Raw genomic sequence first — 19,706 nt, 5'->3', positions numbered from 1 at the left:
CATTTTTGAAAGACAATTTTGTTGGATATAGATAGAATTGTTGGTTTGCATTTTTTTTTCTTTCAGCACTTTAAATTGGTCATACATTATCCCACCTCCTTCTTGCCCCCATGGTTTCTGATGAGAAATCAGCATTTAATATTTTATTTTTATTTTTATTTTATTTATTCCTCTTCCCACTCCCACCCCCCACCTGCTGTTGCTGGCACTTGCTGTCTGTTCTCTGCCTGTTTGTTGTGTTTGTGCTCTTTTTTTGTTGTTTAAGAGGTACTGGGAACCAAACCCGGGACCTCCCATATGGGAGGAAAGTGCCCAGTTGTTTGAGCCACCTCTACTCCCTGCTTTGTTGTGTCTTATTTTGTTTCCTCATTGTGTCTCTTTGTTGCATCGTCTCACCACGCCAGCCCTTCACACCAGCTTGCTATCTTGCTCGTCTTAAGACACTCAGGGACCGGAACCCAGGACCTCCCATGTGATCAGCGAGTGCCCAACTGCTTGAGCCACACCCACTTCCCCATTTAGACTTATGGAGGTGCCTTTGTACATGACATGTTGCTTCTCTCTTGTGGCTTTCAGCATTTTGTCTTTGACATTCAACAGATTATAATGTGTCTGGGTGTGGATATGTTCAAGTTTATTCTGTTTGGAGTTTGTTGCGTTTCTTGGATCTGTATATTCATGTCTTTCATTAAATTTGGATAGTTTGTAAACATTACTTCTTCAAATATTCTTCTGCCCTTTGTCTCTTTCTTCTCCTTCTGGGATTCCCATAATGCTTCTATTAGTATGCTTCATGGTGCCTCAGGCCTCTTAGATGCTGTTTTCTTTTCTTCATTCTTTTTTCTTTCTGTTTCTCATCCTGAATAATTTCTTGGTTCAGTGCTCACCCAGTTATTGCAACTATTTTCCAAAAGTGTGCTATGGATTCACATAGTTTCCTCTAAATTTGTTCTTCAAATTGTCATTGTTATGCTTTTCTCCTAAATATTTCTCATATCTGCCATAATCTTCCTTCCTTCATTGTTCCTTCTTTTTTATTCCAGTCAAATATTTTCTCCTCATAACCATGTAAATTATTTATCTTAAAAAATTTGTCCTTGTCACTTCATGGTTAATGCTCTTCAGATGCTTTCTCTCACGTCAGGTATAAATTCCCAAGTGTCTTCACAATGCCTGTAAGAATTTTTCAAATCTAATTCCAATTAGCTTTCTAGCCTCATTGCTTACCCCTTCCTGCCTTTGACTTACCCTCTATCTCCCCAACAAAACAACTTGAAATAGGAATCTCCCCGTGCTGTTTTTCACAGTGTTTGGAATGACCACTTCTGCCTTTTTTTTTTTAACCAGCTCAAGTTGGTTCTTAATATCTTCTCCTCAAGGACATGGAGACCAGATTGGATTAGATGCACCACCTGCAGAAAAGTTGAATGTGCTCTTTTAATAATACTAGTATAGTACATTTTTTCTTTTTGCCCTTTTAGAAAGTAACATGATAGTAACCTAGCATCCCTGAAAGGTGTGTTATGTTTGGTTTTTAGTTATTATTATGAACTCCTGGGTTTAAAAATATTTTATGACTTTGTGTTAAAGCTCTTTGATGTTTGGTCCAACTTATTCTGGACCTTTAGAATAGCCTGAGTTTAACTCATCAGATCTTCTCAGCTCTTCTTCTGATTTTTGTTCTGGATATGCAGTACAATTTTTAAGATTGTACTTTTTGTGTAATTGTTTTACCTCCTGGAGAAAACTTCCTTTCATCTGTTCCTTTTCCAGGAATCTTGATCTGTTCTGTTGATTTTTTGTACAGAATTTTCTCCCCAGCTCCTATGATTTGTTTGAATTCTCTCCATCATTCAGTGTCCTGTTTTCCTTACACTCTTCAGTTCTGGGACCATTCAATTTAACCACCCACCACCCCACCCCCGCTTCTTTATTTTTCTTTGTTTTTTTTTTTAAGATTTATTTATTTCTCTCCCCTTCCCCCCCCACCCCAGTTGTCTATTCTCTGTGTCTATTTGCTGCGTCTTCTTTGTCCGCTTCTGTTGTTGTCAGCGGCACGGGAATCTGTGTTTCTTTTTGTTTCATCATCTTGTTGTGTCAGCTCTCCGTGTGTGCAGCACCATTCCTGGGCAGGCTGCACTTTCTTTGGCGCTGGGCAGCTCTCCTTATGGGGCGCACTCCTTGCGCGTGGGGCTCCCGTACGCGGGGGACACCCATACGCAGGGGACACCCCTGCGTGGCAGGGCACTCCTTGCGTGGCAGGGCACTCCTTGCGCGCGTCAGCACTGTGCATGGGCCAGGTCCACACGGGTCAAGGAGGCCCGGGGTTTGAACCGCAGACCTCCCGTGTGGTAGACAGACGCCCTAACCACTGGGCCAAGTCCGCCACCCTTTATTTTTCTTTGTGAGACTTTTCTGCCCCTCGTTTCTTTCCCATTAGGTTAACTCACCTGAGGGAACCAGATGGGGTCAATCCAGAATGGTGGGTCACTCCAGAAAAGAAGTCGCTCTGATAGTCACTGGATTGAGTGAGAACACCACTTGGCTGCTGCAGTTGCAGTGGTTTTTCTCTCTTTGTGGCTTGTGTTCTGCCCTGGGTCTCTGAGGGCTTGGGTACCAGTGCCTGCATATGCATGAAGTTCTAACTCACCGCTGTGAGTTCCCCTTCAGTCCCCTGAGTAGGCACCTGGGCTGCTGGCTCTGGAAAGCTCTCAAGCTTTGAGGGGGACTGAGTTGGGGAGGGGCGGGGAAGAGGACTGACAGATCCAGGAAGGAAGCTTTCTATCTGATATTTTTCTCTTTCTTTGATTCAGCATTTGTTGAGTCCTTCTCCAGTCTGTACTGTCCTCCAGAGTTCTAAGCAAGTAGAATTTGTCCTTCTGTTCAGTGAATCTCTGGGGAGGTTTTTCAGGGGATGTCTTACATGGCCATGTTGAAGATGTCACTTCCAGAAGCAATTAATATTAACTTTTTCTCTGTTTTAATTTTTCCCTAAGTTGGCAAGTGGTAGGAAGCCAACCAAGTTAATATATTTCATTTTGAGTAATTCAGATATACTTCATGATTTCATTTTCTATCTCATGTGATTGAATAAGCAGTAATAAGAAGTTGGGAATTTCTTTAAAAACAAAGTTATTTAATAACCAAGAAATGTTAATATTCTTGGCATTTGAATTGGTTAAAAAATATACATCTTTCCATGCTATTTTTAGTAAACTATTAGGAATATATAAACAAAGAAGGGGCTGCAATCTTGAGTCATATTATTTACACACGGTTTAGTCAGAGTTATGTTTTGGAATAGGTTGCTGCCATAGGAAGGAAGGAAAAGGAAGTGTTGGGTAATTCTTGGAGAGAGCATAATAGCTAAAATTTATTGAGCTCCTCCTTGTCTGTTACTATTGTTAGCTCAATATGTATTAGCACATTTTATCCTTAGAGTAACCCTGTGGTTACCAAAAATATTAACTATTTTGTGTATTTTTAGGAAAGAGTGAATATAAAGTATTTTATATATTCTCATTTGCATTCTGAACAGGGCCTGATGGCTTCTCTACTCACAAAGCAGCCCATGGAGAATCAATAGATGCAGAAATAGCTGGCAGTCATTAAGGTTTAAATGCCACCTGCCCTTTAGTGATCAGAGCCAAGGCAAGAGAACATAGGGTAGCTTTTGGATATGAACAAAATTACTGGTGGGTAAAGACTTCAGCTGTGGAGCCAATCTGGATTTGATTTCCTATATTCTGCCACTTAATAGTTAATGTTTTACCTTGTACAACCTCAGTTTTCACAACTGTAAAACAGAGCTAGTAATAACTACTTCTTAGCGTTATGAGGAATAAATGAGTTAATACATATAAAGCATTTAGGGCAAATGATAATTAATAAATTACTATTTTATCTGCCTCATCTGGCATGAGAGTGAAAATCAGAGACTCTAGTATCCTTCAGTCCCAGGGATTAGGCATTCTGTCCAAGGTGGGAACCCAGTCAATCCATGCAGTAGTGGTCAAGTGGTTATTTTAGAGCATTGCCCTGACAATCTACTTCCTCTCTTGCCATCTTATATGGTTTAAATGGTTTTGTTTTTTAATGAATATTAATAACAGCACTTCCAGTACTTTTTTACTTTTACTTGCAAGTTACCCATCACATTTATTCGTATTATTTCTCAAACAAAGCTCCTGATGCAGATGTTATTACATTATTTCCTGAGCAGAAGGATCAGGGAAAGATCTCTAAAAAGTGGGGATTTTGCTCAGAAATCTCTCTCTACTACAGTAAATGAGAAAACCTAGAAAGGTCAAAGTAATTTGAAGTTATAGAGTTAATAAGTGGTGAAGCTACAGTTTAAATCCAGGATTTAGTTCAGTGCCCTCACCATTACTTAGTTCATCTGCTTTTAAAAGACAAACAATACAAATAATAATTTTGACTGAATGCAGATTTTCTGATTTAATTTCTCTTTGTAAATAGGGTCATGTCTTAAGTTGGGCATCTAATAGGATGAGACTCCATTTTTTAAAAATTGCTTCCATTTCTAAACTGCCAAGCTGTTTTCCAAAGTAGATGCTTCATTATACATTCTCATGTGCAATGTGTGAGGGTTCCAGTTTCTCCAAATCCTCACCAACACTTGTCTTTTTTGATAGCTGTTCTAGTGGGTATGAAATGGTATCTCCTGGTTTCAATTTGCATAACCATTTCTTTTAATTATTTCATTACTTTGGGTATTATACCTTTAGTTTGAGACTCCAATAGCTTTGGAAATCCTGGAAGAGAGTTAAACTGGCATGATCTTTGCATGCTAAGTGTGGATTTCTTAAAGGTTTGTATTACCTTCTTCTGAGGTGTGAGAAATAAAGTCTTTGGATTGTGATTTAAAATGTAGGTCTTTTCAGGTGAAATCAAAAGGAGAGGAGATTATTTACTTATAACAAAAGCAATAATCAGTTTTAACTAATTGGGTTATTACTAACAGCTCTGTAGAAACAACATAGGCCCTGGGAAGAGAGGTGAGCCTAATAGCCTACAGTAGCAGCTGAGCTTGGAGAGGAATGAGCCCTGGGAGAGAGATGAGATTTATCCCAGCCTGCAGCTAATATTGGAAGAAGCTGGGACCACGGAGCCTTAAGAGGAAGAGGAAGGCTGAACCCTTGCAGACATTGGCAGCCATCTTGCTCTAACATGCGGCAATAGCCTTTGGTGAGAGAAGTAACTTAACACTTTATGGCCTGGTAACTGTGGGCTTCTACCCCAAATAAATACCCTTTATAAAAGCCAAATGATTTCTAGTATTTTGCATCAACACCCCTTTGGCTGATTAATACAATGTGTCAAAGGAAGAAAAAAGTCTTATCTAATAAGAGACATCAGTTGGCAAGAAATATGTGAGCGCTTCCTTTTTTCATCCTAGCAACATCTTAGATTAGGCCATAGAAAGTGTAATAAAGTAAATATTTAATCTACAGCTTGATGCTATAAAACATTTATGTATCTTGTCCGTGTGTATGCTCCTTTGGTTTTACTAGATGGGGGATTCTTCAGGGGTCTGTGAGCTTAAATTGAAAAAAATCAACTTATTGTCTTTATTTTCTCTGACCTCTAATCGAAATCTATCATTTCCTTTACTTATGAATGTATGCCATAAATAAATTACAGTAGTATTCTTTTCACTTAACTGGCATAGGGGTCCATGGAATAAAAATGGTTAAGAACCCCTGTACTAGATTAATAAAACCCTTTTCAAGTAATTTATAAAGTTGGCAGAACTTTCAAACAAGTTGGTTTTAAACATTGCCCAATGCCTCTTATAAAGAGTTTATATAGTTGAAAGTTATCGTAAATGTACACATTCATGTTAAGAAAACATTTCCTCCCCTGCACATATATACCCCTCCCCCTGTACCCCTATGAAATACCTTGATAGAAACTTTTCCTTCTCTTGCAGAATGGCATTTAGTCTCTTCTTTGCAAAAGGAGTAATAAAATTGGACTTTTGACTACATGAATACAAGGAAAAAGTGATGGCTATTCTTAGAAGTCTGATTAGTTTAAAATAAATCTTAGTAGATTAAAGAATGGACTTATCTCAGATAGTGTGTTTACTGAATTCTTATCTAAGCAAATAGATTAAAATGGTTTCTGCTACTAAGACTAACAGTTTCCACAGATTGCTATTTTGAGAAAAGACCATCCAGATCTATTCGAGGAAGGTAGCACTGTGTAATGGAAAGCCTATGGGCATCCAAACCTGTGGATATAATCTAAATTACAGGTCTTAAAAAAGCTGTATGATCTTGGGCAAGTTACTTCAACCTCTCTGAGACTTAATTTTGTCATCTTTAAAATGGTAATGATATGTTGACCTTTGGATAGTTGTTGAGAAAATTCCAACAGTTTGAGAACTTTTTAAAGAAAAATTCCTTTTATTTTTGTACAATCGATTTGAATTTGTAACATGGAGAGATATAGGTTCTGTTTTTACTTTATAGATCTTAACTTAAAATCAATGGGGGTGGGGGGAACCCACAAAACATGGAACACTGGAGTCATTTATCCTATGTTTGAATCTGGTCCTGCCATTTGTTTTCTTGTGACTTTCTTTCTTTTTTTTTTTTTCATAATTGAGATTTTTATTCGTTGTTTTGAAGATCAGCACAGACATTATGAACAGTTTGTACACAATTCTTTTTTTTTTATTTTTTTTTAATTTTCATTTATTTAATTCCCCTCTCCTCCCCCGGTTGTCTGTTTTCTGTGTCTTTTTGCTGCGTCTTGTTTCTTTGTCCGCTTCTGTTGTCGTCAGCGGCACGGGAAGTGTGGGCGGCGCCATTCCTCGGCAGGCTGCTCCCTCCTTCGCGCTGGGCGGCTCTCCTTATGGGTGCACTCCTTGCGCGTGGGGCTCCCCTACGCGGGGACACCCCTGTGTAGCACGGCACTCCTTGCGCGCATCAGCACTGCGCATGGGCCAGCTCCACACGGGTCAAGGAGGCCCGGGGCTTGAACCGTGGACCTCCCATGTGGTAGACCGACGCCCTAACCACTGGGCCAAAGTCGGTTTCCCTGTACACAATTCTTAATGTACGTACCAAAACCCTAAAAAGCCGTGTAGTTGTTTTTCTAAAGTTATTCCAGTGACTTTCCAGCTTAAAATTTGGAGGCAAGTTTTCCTTAAGAGAATATCAAGTACCAATATTTTCAAACGTTGATAAACTGTTACATCTTTAAGTCCCACAAATTCACAATACCATACACACTACATACTCATATTTCCAATCTTTTACAGCACATTAACAAAGTTATTAGAAAAACTGGACGACCAAGACCAAGGATGTTACAGAGTTCTGAAAAGGAGAGCCAAGATCAGGGAGTGGTTTTAAGAAACATGTCTACTAAAAAACATGGGAATAGAAGTAATTTAAAATGTTCAACACATATTAAATGCATAACTTTGATTCTAAATCACCATTTAGTACATATTGTATTAAAGGGTATAAAAACTGCTACTCCCAGTGGAATGTTGACACCCAAGACAGTCAAAGCCTCCCATAATTCAATATCCAACTATTTTCTGGTTGTACAAAAAAATAAACAACCAGCAAATGATTTCCCCTCTTTAAAAAAAGCATTTACACTTAAAAAAACGGGATAAGGTGGGATTCCAATTGCCTTCTTAAAAATGTTTCTTCTAGATCTACTAAAAAACTTGCATTTACAAAATAGCTGATAAAAATATTCCTCTGGATTGTACAAGAAGGGAGAAACAGGGACCACCGATAAGACATGGTATATGGTATTAACCAGACTTGGCTTCTTTCTCTCCTGCATCATCAGAGGCTGGACTCTCCTCATTTTTAGTTTCTCCATTTTCTGCAGGTAAATCTTCTTTAGTTTCTTGGTTAGCCACTTCAGCTTGTTTTCCCTTTGCTCCTCTTTTTCCTTTTGGTTGCACTTTTTTGTCTGAAGGTTTATCCTTTCCCGCTGCCTTTTTTGGCTTCGCTTCCACTTTCATAGGAGCGGGTTTGGCGGATAGCCTTGCCGACCTCCTCTTGGGCTCCTCCTTCCCCGCCGCTTCGGCCGAGCTGACCTTCTTCTTGGGCATCTTGGTGCTGCGGGACGCGGCGCGCCGAGGGCCGTTATGAAGCCGGGCTGCTGGCCGCTACCTCTCCTCCCGCCGCCTGAGCTGCTGGGACAGCCTCTTGTGACTTTCTTGGGCGAGTTATTGAACTTCTCAAAGTCTGTTCAACCTTCTCTGAAATAGGGTTAATACTGTCTGCTTCAAGGATTGTTATAAGGATTAAATGACATTATGTAAATAAAAGAGTTGACCCTAGAGCTTCCTATGTCATGATTGTTATATATAATAACAGCAGGTTACTATGTACCAGACACTGTCTAAAGTACTTTGCATTCATAGACTAATCCTTATAATAGCAACTCTATGAGAATGGTATTACTGCCATTTTCCTGGTTTTGTAGCTAAGGAAACCAAAGTTCAGAGAAGTCCGGTAGTTTCCTCAAGATCACAAAGCTGATGAGTTATAGAGCCAGAATTCAAACCCAGTTGTTCTGGCTGCCTATCTGCATTTTTCACTGTGAGTGATTCACCTCCCAACTTTACAAACAGATCTGGCCTATACTATCTTTTTTCATCTTTCCTGTCCCTGGTTCTGGACTCCTTGGTAGTTGTGTGTAGTAACTTCAAATTTGTACTCTTTCTCTTTTCCCTGCCTATACCACAACCTACCAAGCAACAGCAAATCGGCCATTATTGTTTATTATTAATACAATTATTATTTTAGCTTAAATGTATTTGCTTAGTATATTAGAAATCCTGTATATTTACTGAGTACGTTGATTTTTTTTGTCTTTATTTTTTTAATATTACATTTAAAAAAATGAGGTCCCCATATACCCCCCACCCCTCTCAGTGTAGGTTGATTTTGATCAATATTATTTAACCGAGTAAATATAACTTTTATAACTGCATATTTGGCCAAGAGAATTATGACCCGTATTTTGGTGAATGCCTTTTCTTGGATTAGATGAGGAGATGAAGTCCTTTTTTGTTTTTTTTTTTAAGTTTGATATATGAGCAGCACTATTCGGTGGAAAATGAAGGTAAGTAATGTTATAGTCAGTCATTCAGTGGGTTTCGTTGATTAGAAACTGAGGAAGTGAATCCTTAATTTTTTTAACCAAGTCTTTTTTTATAATTTAAAAATTAATTTTTAAAATCAATGTTACTCAGCTAACACAATGATAGCTATAATAATGATAAATCTGCTTTAGTCAGCTATGACATTTCACCCTTATTTTTTGTTCATGCCTCAGTCTTGAGGGATTTGGAACAGTATCCACTCTGACTGCTTCAGGCTCAGAATGAACATAGATATTATGGGGCAGAAGAATGGAATTGTTTTGCTTGCTTGAAGCTGAAGATGCTCCTTGCTTTTGGGATGGGACTAGTCCATCGTCATTTTGTTAAATGTCCAGGGCAGGCCTGAAAAACTGGAGAGTAGGAGTTGGCTGCACATCTGCTGGGTTCAGGGCTACACTGGTATAGGAAAATCCGAAGGCTTAAGTCTTTGAGAAATATACCTAATAGGTAAATTGGAAATTATAGGTTCAAATAAAAGAAGTAGAAGAATCATGATTTGGGAATTTATAAATTAGAATAGCTATGTTATATTGGGGAAATTACTTTTCATGTACTCCCAGATAGAGCCTACTGAGGGGATGTTTCTTCATGCGGCCATGTGGCTTGCATATGGTGTCTGGACATCCCTAGGGCCCTTAGTAACACTTTCGTTTGAGCTTTGTTTACAATGGCATTTTGTGTGGGACCTGCATAAGCCTAACCTCCAGTGACCTCCCAACTTACTTTGAAATCTCTTAACCATAAAAATTCCTTTTTATTTAATATTGCCCCCTTTTTTCCAAGGTTTTTCTCTAAATACATCACTGACTAATGCTTAGTAACAATCACTTGGTACCAGGGAAGCTTATCCCTGGGAGTCATGGCCCACATTGGGAGTGGGGAGTTTATTTGCAGTTTGGCTTAGAGAGAGGCCACACTTGAGTAACAAGGAAGCCAGGTCATTTATTTTTAAGTAATAAATAGCTTTTAAAATAATTTCCACTATAGAATGATTGAAATCAAGTTTATTAAAAAATCCAAATAATTACTAATTGAGTAATGTTAAATTTTATGGTTTTGACTTTAAAAGCTTTAGCCCTTGGAAATTAATCCTAAAGATTTGTTAAATAGCAGTTTAGTACTTATCCTAGTTTTTAAGCATCTGTTTGATTGATAAGGTAAGGTGTATTTGAATTCTTTTCATGTGATTAATAAAAATAACTAATGATCTTTTATTCTTTACTAGCAGGGTCTTCACAATTCATGATTCAAGGTTAAGTTAAATAGAAAAGCAGAAGTTAAATTATCTTTGCCAAGATGATTTCTTGGAAAAGGTTATTAATCAAGCTAATTTCTTAATTAATAAATCTACTGAGAACATACTCCTGTGTACCAGAAAGTGGAAAAATAAACAGTCTTCATACATTATGCAGGGTGGTGTTGGTTTGCATTAATGTTCTCATTAAAGTTGAGCCAGGAAAAACACAACTGACTTCTGCTTCTACTTTTCACTACACATGTAAACTGTGCCACAGGAGACAGTAAAGACATAGGAAGAAAAGGAAATGAGGGCTGTGTTGGGCCCTTCAGCAGCAGATATTCTAGAAACTTCACTAGAGCGCTTTAATTTTATTCAGCTCTATTAGCCATACGTTGCTAATTCTCCTGTTCATCGGACATTTGAAATGGAGAGAGGATCTGATTGGCTCAGATTGAGTCAGATATCTTGCTTTGGAACATTCAGCTGTGGTGAAGGTGGGAGAGTGGGATAGGAGGTGATAAAACACAGACGCGGCCTCTGGGAATCCCTCTCAGAATATAGCAGGACTTCAATCCTTTGTACTTAGTGATTAATTTACCGACTTCACTTTTGTGTGTTGTTGAATCAACTAGAGACTTGGCTTTTAAATATTTAAGTGAAAGATTTATTTCCTTATTAAAGATAGAGGCTTGGCATATGGGGTTTATTAGGAGGCCTCTGAAATTAACACTGCATCTAGTAAGGCTCACTAGCTCCAAAGGTTAATCTTTTTAATCTCTTTTGAGGACTGAAGAACAACAGAGGAAAGGAATCAGAAAGACAGTCCATAGCTTCTTGTTCTTCCTTTCATGTAGCTAACCCCTGCTGGTTGTTACAGGTGCCAGAAGAGTTGACGATGGCCTTCCCTTGTTGACTTCTTCTAGAACTTGGAGTTCTCCCAGTTCCATCAGGGAGGTGTTTGCCAGGCTCCTTTCCTTCCATTCCCTTCCTTTCCTGTGTGAACTAGTTACATTCCTTCCATCACCACTTAACTGAATTTTCTGCCCAAAGAGATGGAATGTTGTTTTCTTGGACAGTTGTTGTATTCCAGTGTTTTGGTTCTTTAATCATTTTTCCCTCTTTTATCTTAGGTTTTGTCTATCTGCCCTTTTATAGTATTAGAGTTTCTGACAGTTTTATTATTAAAATATTAGCTATGTTTCTATATATATCTCAACATAAAAGCCTTGTTTATTTTCATAATGAGCCATCATTTAGTTGATTTTTAAACAGTTGCCTCCTTTTACCCTCATTATTTATCCATGAGAAAATGTGTAGAAAGCACCTAGCTCAGTGCCAAACACTTGATTGCTACTAAGAGATGATCAGCTTCCATTTCCTCTTGATTTTTTTAATATGTTGTTTTTATCATGATTGTAAAAGTAGTGTCGTAGGAAAAGTGGAAAATACAGTTAAGTATAATAAAAATTAAAATCATGCAATTGCCCTGCTGTTGATATTGTGACTTTCCCTGACAAAATTAGCATTATATTGTTTTGCCCTGCTTGGGCATTGGCATCTTGTGCCAGGCCACCCCCATGTGTGGTCATCCTTCTTGCCCTGCTCAGGCTCTGACTCTTCACATTGCTGCCCCCACCCTGCAAGCAAGGTTCCTTTCCACATCCCCCTTGCCCATGTGTGGACACCCTCTGTGGTTCCTTCCACTCTGGCTCTGGCATCCTACTATTGGCCCCCATTTCCCTGCCCCTGTAATAGCTTTAGGACTGAATTGTTCAGGAGCGGTAAGGGAGAAAGAGGAAAGAAAGCGATACATTTTGTTTTGATTTTTTGAGGTACCAGAGCCTGGAGATGGAACCTGGGACCTTGTATATGGGAAGCTGGCACTCAACCAGTGAACTATATTGGCTTCCTTGAGTTGGTTTTTTCATTTGTTTTGCTTGTTTTTTTTTGTTTTTGTTTTTTTCCAGGAGGCACCAGGAACCAAACCCTGGACCTTTGAGAAGCAGACAACCATTTGAGCCACATCCACTCCCCAATATACATTTTTGAGGGTTAACCTAGGGGCCTTGTGAAGTACATAGCACCATGCCTGGTGTATTGTAGATTTTTCCTTCCACTCCTGATCCTGGATTTTTTTTTTCTTTGAACTGGAGTGGGGGATTGAACCCGGACCTTGTGTGTGGGAAGCCAGCGCTCAGTCACTGAGCTACACTGGTTCCCCACAATCCTGGATTCTTAAGCTTTGTGGTAGAAGAGAAAAATACAAATATAGTCCAGCTGACTGCTTATAATACCAACTCATCTGGGTTTGCTCTTCTCAGTATCCTTAATCACTCACTCTAGTTGACTCTGTATTCTGTCTCCCTGAGTGATTGTTTCTTATCATCTTTATTGTCCCCTATTCCACAAACTCCCTAGCTTCCAAATCTCAGCTGAATTACTTTGCCTACTATTTAAACAAGATCAAGATGACATAAACGTTTCTAACTGCTTAACTTCAAAATTTTTCATATTTTCAGCTCTTCTTACTTTACCTTCTTTCTTTATTTTTTTTATTATTTTGTTTGATTTTTTTTTAACCTTCCTGAAAATTCTCTGTCTTATTATATTATATTGTCCTAGTTCTCTTCCTATCTGACCAATATTTCTGAAACTCATTATCTAACTTTGATTCCTTTCTCTACCACTTGAATATTCTTATTAATATTTTGTTCTTGGTCTTAAGCTATTCTTTTTCCCTAAATGATCAAATTGGCCACATAATTTCTAAATACCTTGTTTATACTGCTGACTTCCAAATTTCATTTCTTCCCAACTCTCTTGAACTCTAGCCATAATCCCCTCCTGTCTTATAGCTAAAAAGGCCTTTATCAAACTTGCTTTATTCTATGTCACTGTTATAGTACTAGTGCAGTCCCAAGTACTTAAGCCAGAAATTGGCATCCTCACCTCTTTCCCCAGCCCCATAGCTAGTCTAGTTCCTATTCTCATACATCCTGCCTTCCAAATATTGCTCCTTTTCATACCATCACTCTTCCAAATATTACTCCTTTCCAGACTGTCACTCACTAATGTAACAGTAATACTTGCATCATTCTGCTTTGAATTAAGACTGGCTCTTTGAATATTTTTCTTTGGATTTGTAACTTCTTAAGGCAGATTCCTGACATAATCATCTCTTTTTGTTGAATTAATAAATACATTTCAAGACTTAAAAACAAAAACAAAAAACTTGAGTCCTACTGTTTTACTGTATCATTAGCTGGCTTTCCCTTGGCAATAGGAACTTGGTTGTGATTCATATTTGATTACATGTATGTGGCCTGTAAATACTATTCTTAGGATTAATGCAGGGAAGGGTGTGGTTTTAAGTGATGCATAACCTAATAGAAGGTGTGGGAAGATTTTAAGTGACTTAGCTTGCTTACTTATAATGAATGGAATCTTTAATAATTAGCTAGATTTTAGTATCTGCAGATGAGAATGTGTTTTCACACTTCGGTGTTTTGACCCGAATGTCAGAGAATAGGGCCCAGATATCATCAGGTAGGTAGATATGTAACATTTTAAAATAGATTGAAGAAAAATAGATTGAATTCTAGATATCTGATTTCTTTCTTGAAAAGTCATATTCCCCTGCCACTCCACCCCCACCTCAAAGATTCTAAATCTTTTTATTTATTTGCCTTCTACTCAGCTTTACTTTTCTATGGTAACATCTTTTAGTGTTGCTAAAAATTGGTATGATTTTGATAATGACATAGCAGGAGAAATAAATGATGGTTGAAGCAAAGGTTTCTTTGCATATAATTGATTTTATTCCATGATTTAGACTTCTTTCTCCAATTAGAATATCTTAATTTTAAATATTTAACTATTTCAGTTACCCTCTCAAATAACACTAGAATTATAGGAAAATACTTTTAAAAACTTTTTAATGAGATCATTTGAAGGTATATAGAAACATGCAGGAAGTACAAAGGCCTCATATACCCTCCTCTCACCTGCAGTTTTTGCTTTTGTTAACATTTTGCAACATTAATGTGTTACCTTTGTTATAGTTCATGAAAAAATATTTTTATAATTATGCTATTAACTTTAACATACTATTTACATTGTGTTGTACAGTTCTATAGGGGGATATTTTTAATGAATAGGTTAAAGGGCTTCTATGGTTTGGTTTCTCATATCTTTTAGAGTTCTAAGAAAAGACTGATTCAGAAGACTTAATGATTTGGTGAAAGTTTGGTATAGTTATACATTCAAAAGGGTTATTAGCTCTTGACATCTCAGACCACACCTTTTTTTGTCTGATGTCATCATTATTCATAATTTATATTATGTCATTAAATGATTCAGCTTCCTCATTTGATCCTTGTCATTAAAATCATCTGACGGAAGTTGCTGTAGCTCAAGCAGTTGAGCTCCCTTTTACCGTACGGAAGACCTGGGTTTGATCCCCAGGACCTCCTGGTAAAAAGAAAAGAGAAAAGATATACTAGGCCTGTGTGGTACAGAAAGGTGCAGGCCCCTGTGCAGTGAAGTGCCGCACCAAAAAGATGACACAACCAGATTTTTAAAAAAATTTAAGTCACCTGAATGTCTGTCTTCTACAAACTTTGACTTCTACAGGTGTATGTATGTGTCTAATGGGCAGTCAGAGACATTGGCAATATGTCAGTTAAAATAAGATATTGTGAAAAAAACAAAAGAATAGGGTGTCATATAAATGGAGAAGTATTGGGAGAAGCTATTCAAAATAACAATAGAAACATGACTTTTTAGGAACTGTTAAGAGGACTCAGAGCTATTCCTAAGCATTAAATTAAAAAATTTGTTTGAGAGGCAGTAGTTATGAGCAAAAAAATACAGTAAACTATCAAATGCTTTGATTTTTTCCCCCAACATTTCACCACCTGTATTTCTTCTTATGATTTCTTTTTTTTTTTAAAGATTTATTTATTTATTTAATTCCCCCCCTCCCCCGGTTGTCTGTTCTCTGTGTCTATTTGCTGCGTCTTGTTTCTTCCTACGCTTCTGTTGTCGTCAGTGGCACGGGAAGTGTGGGCGGCGCCATTCCTGGGCAGGCTGCACTTTCTTTCGCGCTGGGTGGCTCTCCTTATGGGGTGCACTCCTTTCGCGTGGGGCTCCCCTACGCGGGGGACACCCCTGCGTGGCGCGGCACTCCTTGCGTGCATCAGCACTGCACATGGGCCAGCTCCACACAGGTCAAGGAGGCCCGGGGTTTGAACCGGGACCTCCCATGTGGTAGACGGACGCCCTAACCATAGGGCCAAGTCCATTTCCCTCTTATGATTTCTAAACCAAGAGTGCCATGCAAATAGGTCACTGCAAAATGCAGCAATTTAATTTTTCTCTAATCAAAATAAGAAACAAGCCAGTATGATCTCACTTCTATTAATTTTTGAAGGTTTACAGCAGTTAAAGTATTTTTGCTTCTATATGTGAAGATTTAAAAATAAACCATTTTTTTCCCATAAGAAACAAGAGCAATCAGTTTTACCATTGAGTAAATTAAAAACTGGGGTTCTTTTGAAAATTAGTCCCAAGTGGCATTTAGGAATTCAGTTGCAGGCTGTGCTGATGTGCTGACATCATGACAAACCAGAGTGTAGGATTGGGTCTAGTTTTGTTTTGGTTTTCTTTTCACTATCCAGTGCTCATGGATTAAGTTCTAGAAATGTTCCATTTGTAAGGTAGGGATCTTTTTGGATTCCACCACAGATATGCTCCTTGGATTGGATGCTGGAGTGTGAGGCACAGTTTGCCAGACCCATGTCAATTACCTAGTAATCATCAAGATAAAAAAATTCATTATCTCCTCCTTGGTATTCCATTCCCTGGAAATCTACTTGATAGTACAAAATACCTACAATTCCACCAAATCCTTTTAAAACTGGGATCCTTCTTGTGACTTATCTGTGACAATTTCCGTTGTAGCTCCAAACTTTTTGTACTTGTTAGCAAACCATTCCAGCAGTGGCATACTCTCAATCAGATCATGTTCTTGTCCTGTCTCTTTGTCTGTGAAATAAAATTTATCTTTCTCTTGTTCTGCAGTTAGAGAATTTTCTCCTCTTCTGTGCCTTTAGTGTATCTTCAAATCCAAAACAGTTCTTGCCCATGCTCTGGCTGATTTCCTCAAAACATTGTCCTATTAATTTTTTCTTTTGAATAAATTTAACGTTGGAGAGAACTTTAGTAGATAACTCAATAGCTTGGTTGAATCCATTTTCACTGCCATAGGAGATATCAACAAATTTTAAAACTTTTGATTGCAACCTCTGATCAAACATTATCAGATTGACTTAGTTCAGTTTTAAAGTCAGGTGATTCAGCTAAAATGAGACCAGCCACATTCGCTTTTTCCCCAGGAGTAATCAACTGCACAGCAGTATCAGCTACTTTGTAAACATAGTTAAGTCCTTTTTCCATTCTTAAAAGGGCAAAACACAAAGCAGACTGACCATCTCTACCATGTTTCTTTGGGAGATTCACAGTGAATTTGTGCAAGACTTCTCTTGTGTTTCCTTGGAGTGTGCCAAGAAATGCACTACAACTATCTATTACACTGAAGCCAAACTTACTATCATCCAAAAGTAACACTGTAAGAGCCTCTGTTTGGAATTTGTTGTCACACAAATACAGTGGCATATTAATTGGTTTGAAAGGCTCTAAGTCAATGTTGACTTTCATTTCCTTTCCTTCTTCCCTTACTAATGTTCCACAATAAACAACCAGACCATTTGCAGGTACTTTGTTATGAAGTTAGAGTCTTTGTTGTACAGATGTAATGACTTCCAGGACTGAAAGTTGTTTTACTTATGACTTAATGTTAGATGCAGGTCCAGACTCATCTGTTAACATTTTTGCCACTCGTAAAATCTGGTCTTTGGGAGGAATGATCAACAAAATTACGCTTGTGCCATTGCTGGAGCCCAGTGAGGAGCTGGATTGGAGGGCCAGGTACAAAAGTAGCCTACCATGAGTGGGTGAGCCCCAGGAGGGCGACCCTTTACTTCTAAGTGGAGGAAGGATCCCTTCTCAGGCCACTGTGTAGCCCCTAGCCCCTGAGTCATTAGCTACTAACCAGCGATCCAGAAGGTAGGAGTTGGCTAGTGCCTCATTCTCCTCATCCAGCCATGCAGTGTAGGGGTAGTCTTCCTGAAGGGTACAGGAACCAGGACATGGGTGGGGATGAGGACACAGTGCTTAATCGCAGGCCTCCTCCAAGCTCTTGATGAGCTTCTTGATCTTCCAGGTCTCCACATTCCTATCGGCAACACTGGGGTCATCTGCCATCCTTTTGTCATCTCTTCCCTAAGGGTCCAGACCTGGGCTGTAGCAGCTGCTTCTCCCAGGGAGTAACTCTGAGGAGGCGGTAGCGCAATGCTGATGTGGGACACTGGCTCCCACTCTCTAGACAGCTGCATGTGTTAAATGTTTTGATACTTAAAGCAGTGAGAGCCGTGCTTTGGAATTAAAAAGTTAAAAAAAAAAAAAAGGTTAAAAGAATTAGTTTTTGCTTTTATAGAATTAGTATAGAGATTCATCTCAATGTTATCATATTCCTGTGATGCTTAGGCTAATGTGACAGATTGGCCTGGTAATTGTGCACAGTTGTTTGGTAAAGCAAGCACTGGGCTAACTGTAATGCGAGGACATTTATGGACTTTAGTCGTCAGTGACTTCATTGCATAGATGACTGATTATATCTACAGTCAACCAAGAAGATTGGTGTCAGCAAAGAATGACATTTTATCCAACCAGCTGGATGCCTTAAATGGGGAAGTGATTTCAGCATTCAGAGAGAATTTTCTGGCTTGACTTCAGGATAGCCAACGTCTCCTGGGAATTTGTCAAGGACCTTCATCAAGCCCCTGGTTTGCAGCCTGCCTGCAGAATTGGAATTTAGACTTGTGTCCTCATGGTCACTTGAGAGAATTTTATAAAATCTAATACTATTTACACATATCTCCAGTCTATTCTGTTTCCCTAGAGAAGCCTGACTAATATAACTGCTTTCTGTTGACTGGCCCTAAATGTTTCTTCTGTATGTACTAGAGAATACCAACAAAAGTGCTGAGTATAATTTTGAAATGTTCACCCACCCTGACAATATAATTTTGGGGATTATAGGTACAAGTTTTCTCTCATTGGTGATTTATAATTTTATTCTCAGGCCTACTATTTTGTCCAGTAACTTTGTTAGAATGCTTAATCCCTCAATTTCCCATTTTTATTTAATGTTAGATAAATCATTATCAGAGTGAAAGATATATTTTAGGTGTCCAGGCAAATGAGATTTTGGGTGTTGACAGCTCTATTTTAATTTATAAACTGTAAGCAATTCTTAAAATACTACTGTTAGTGTTAAGAAAACTACGTTTATTTACACACCCTGTTTTTGCTTTCTTCTTTGTACCTACTGCGCAGATATTTCCAACTTAACTATGCTTCTAGAAACATTTATTCTTTTCTTTCCCCATTAAAAAAGCTTACTTTTTATGGCCATCGAAATCATCATTAGTGAGTATAAATATTGTAATAAATTAACTTTATCAGTTTAAAAATGAGGTAATTGGGCCTTAGAGTTGAGATTGATGTTTGTTAAGTGAGAGCCAAATTAGGAAGGAATTTGGGCTCTGTGATAATTTTTAAATTACATTTGGTGTTTGTGAGAATCAGTAGCTTCCTTTTCAGTTTCTTAGATGAAATTCCAAACCATGAAATTGATCATGGTAGTGGTAAGGAAAATTAAGAAAATACTTTGACATATAGTAGTATGGTATGTCTGGTCATTGGTTAAGGAAACTAGGCACTTAAAAATATGTTTGCAGTCTGGGCCTCCCTTTTCCTTGCTTATTTTGTTTGTAAACGCTTAACCTTTTATCTAAGCACTTAATCTTATTAAACTATCGGTTTAATCATTTTGAAGCAAGATACCTTCTCTTTAGTCTCTTAATACTGGAACCACTACTATTCTAAATGATACCCAAAGGTTTAATTGGATCACTTAAGAGTAACTTTTCAAGTTGACTTTCAAAGATACTTCTTTTCTAGAATTCCTGAGTGATGTTTCCCATTTCACTATCTAATTATCTAGGCTTTAACATTTGTACTGTTGATAAACCATCATAGTCATTACAAACTTTTTGTCTTAGAAACCTGAGCTGACCCTGGCAGTTACCTAGACAAAGACAGTCTTTCTCTACCTACCAATTCTCCCTTTCCCTTGTTCCTTTCCTTCTCCCACTTCCCATACTTCATACTTTCTTC

The 19,706-nt window shown here is 38.2% G+C and overlaps 1 protein-coding gene and 1 pseudogene across 4 annotated transcripts in view; one reads left to right on the top strand and one right to left on the bottom strand.

The window, feature by feature from the left end:
* The window catches only part of PHTF2 (putative homeodomain transcription factor 2), a 170,225-nt gene that overhangs the window by 57,086 nt on the left and 93,433 nt on the right, over positions 1 to 19,706 (top strand). The gene's annotated exons all lie outside the window — the stretch shown is intronic.
* On the bottom strand, positions 16,214 to 17,729 carry LOC105747606 (eukaryotic peptide chain release factor subunit 1-like; annotated as a pseudogene).

This window comes from Dasypus novemcinctus, chromosome 5 (genome assembly GCF_030445035.2).
Source record: "Dasypus novemcinctus isolate mDasNov1 chromosome 5, mDasNov1.1.hap2, whole genome shotgun sequence".
NCBI classification, from domain to species: Eukaryota; Metazoa; Chordata; class Mammalia; order Cingulata; family Dasypodidae; genus Dasypus; species Dasypus novemcinctus.
This window is presented reverse-complemented; position numbering and strand designations above follow the sequence as displayed.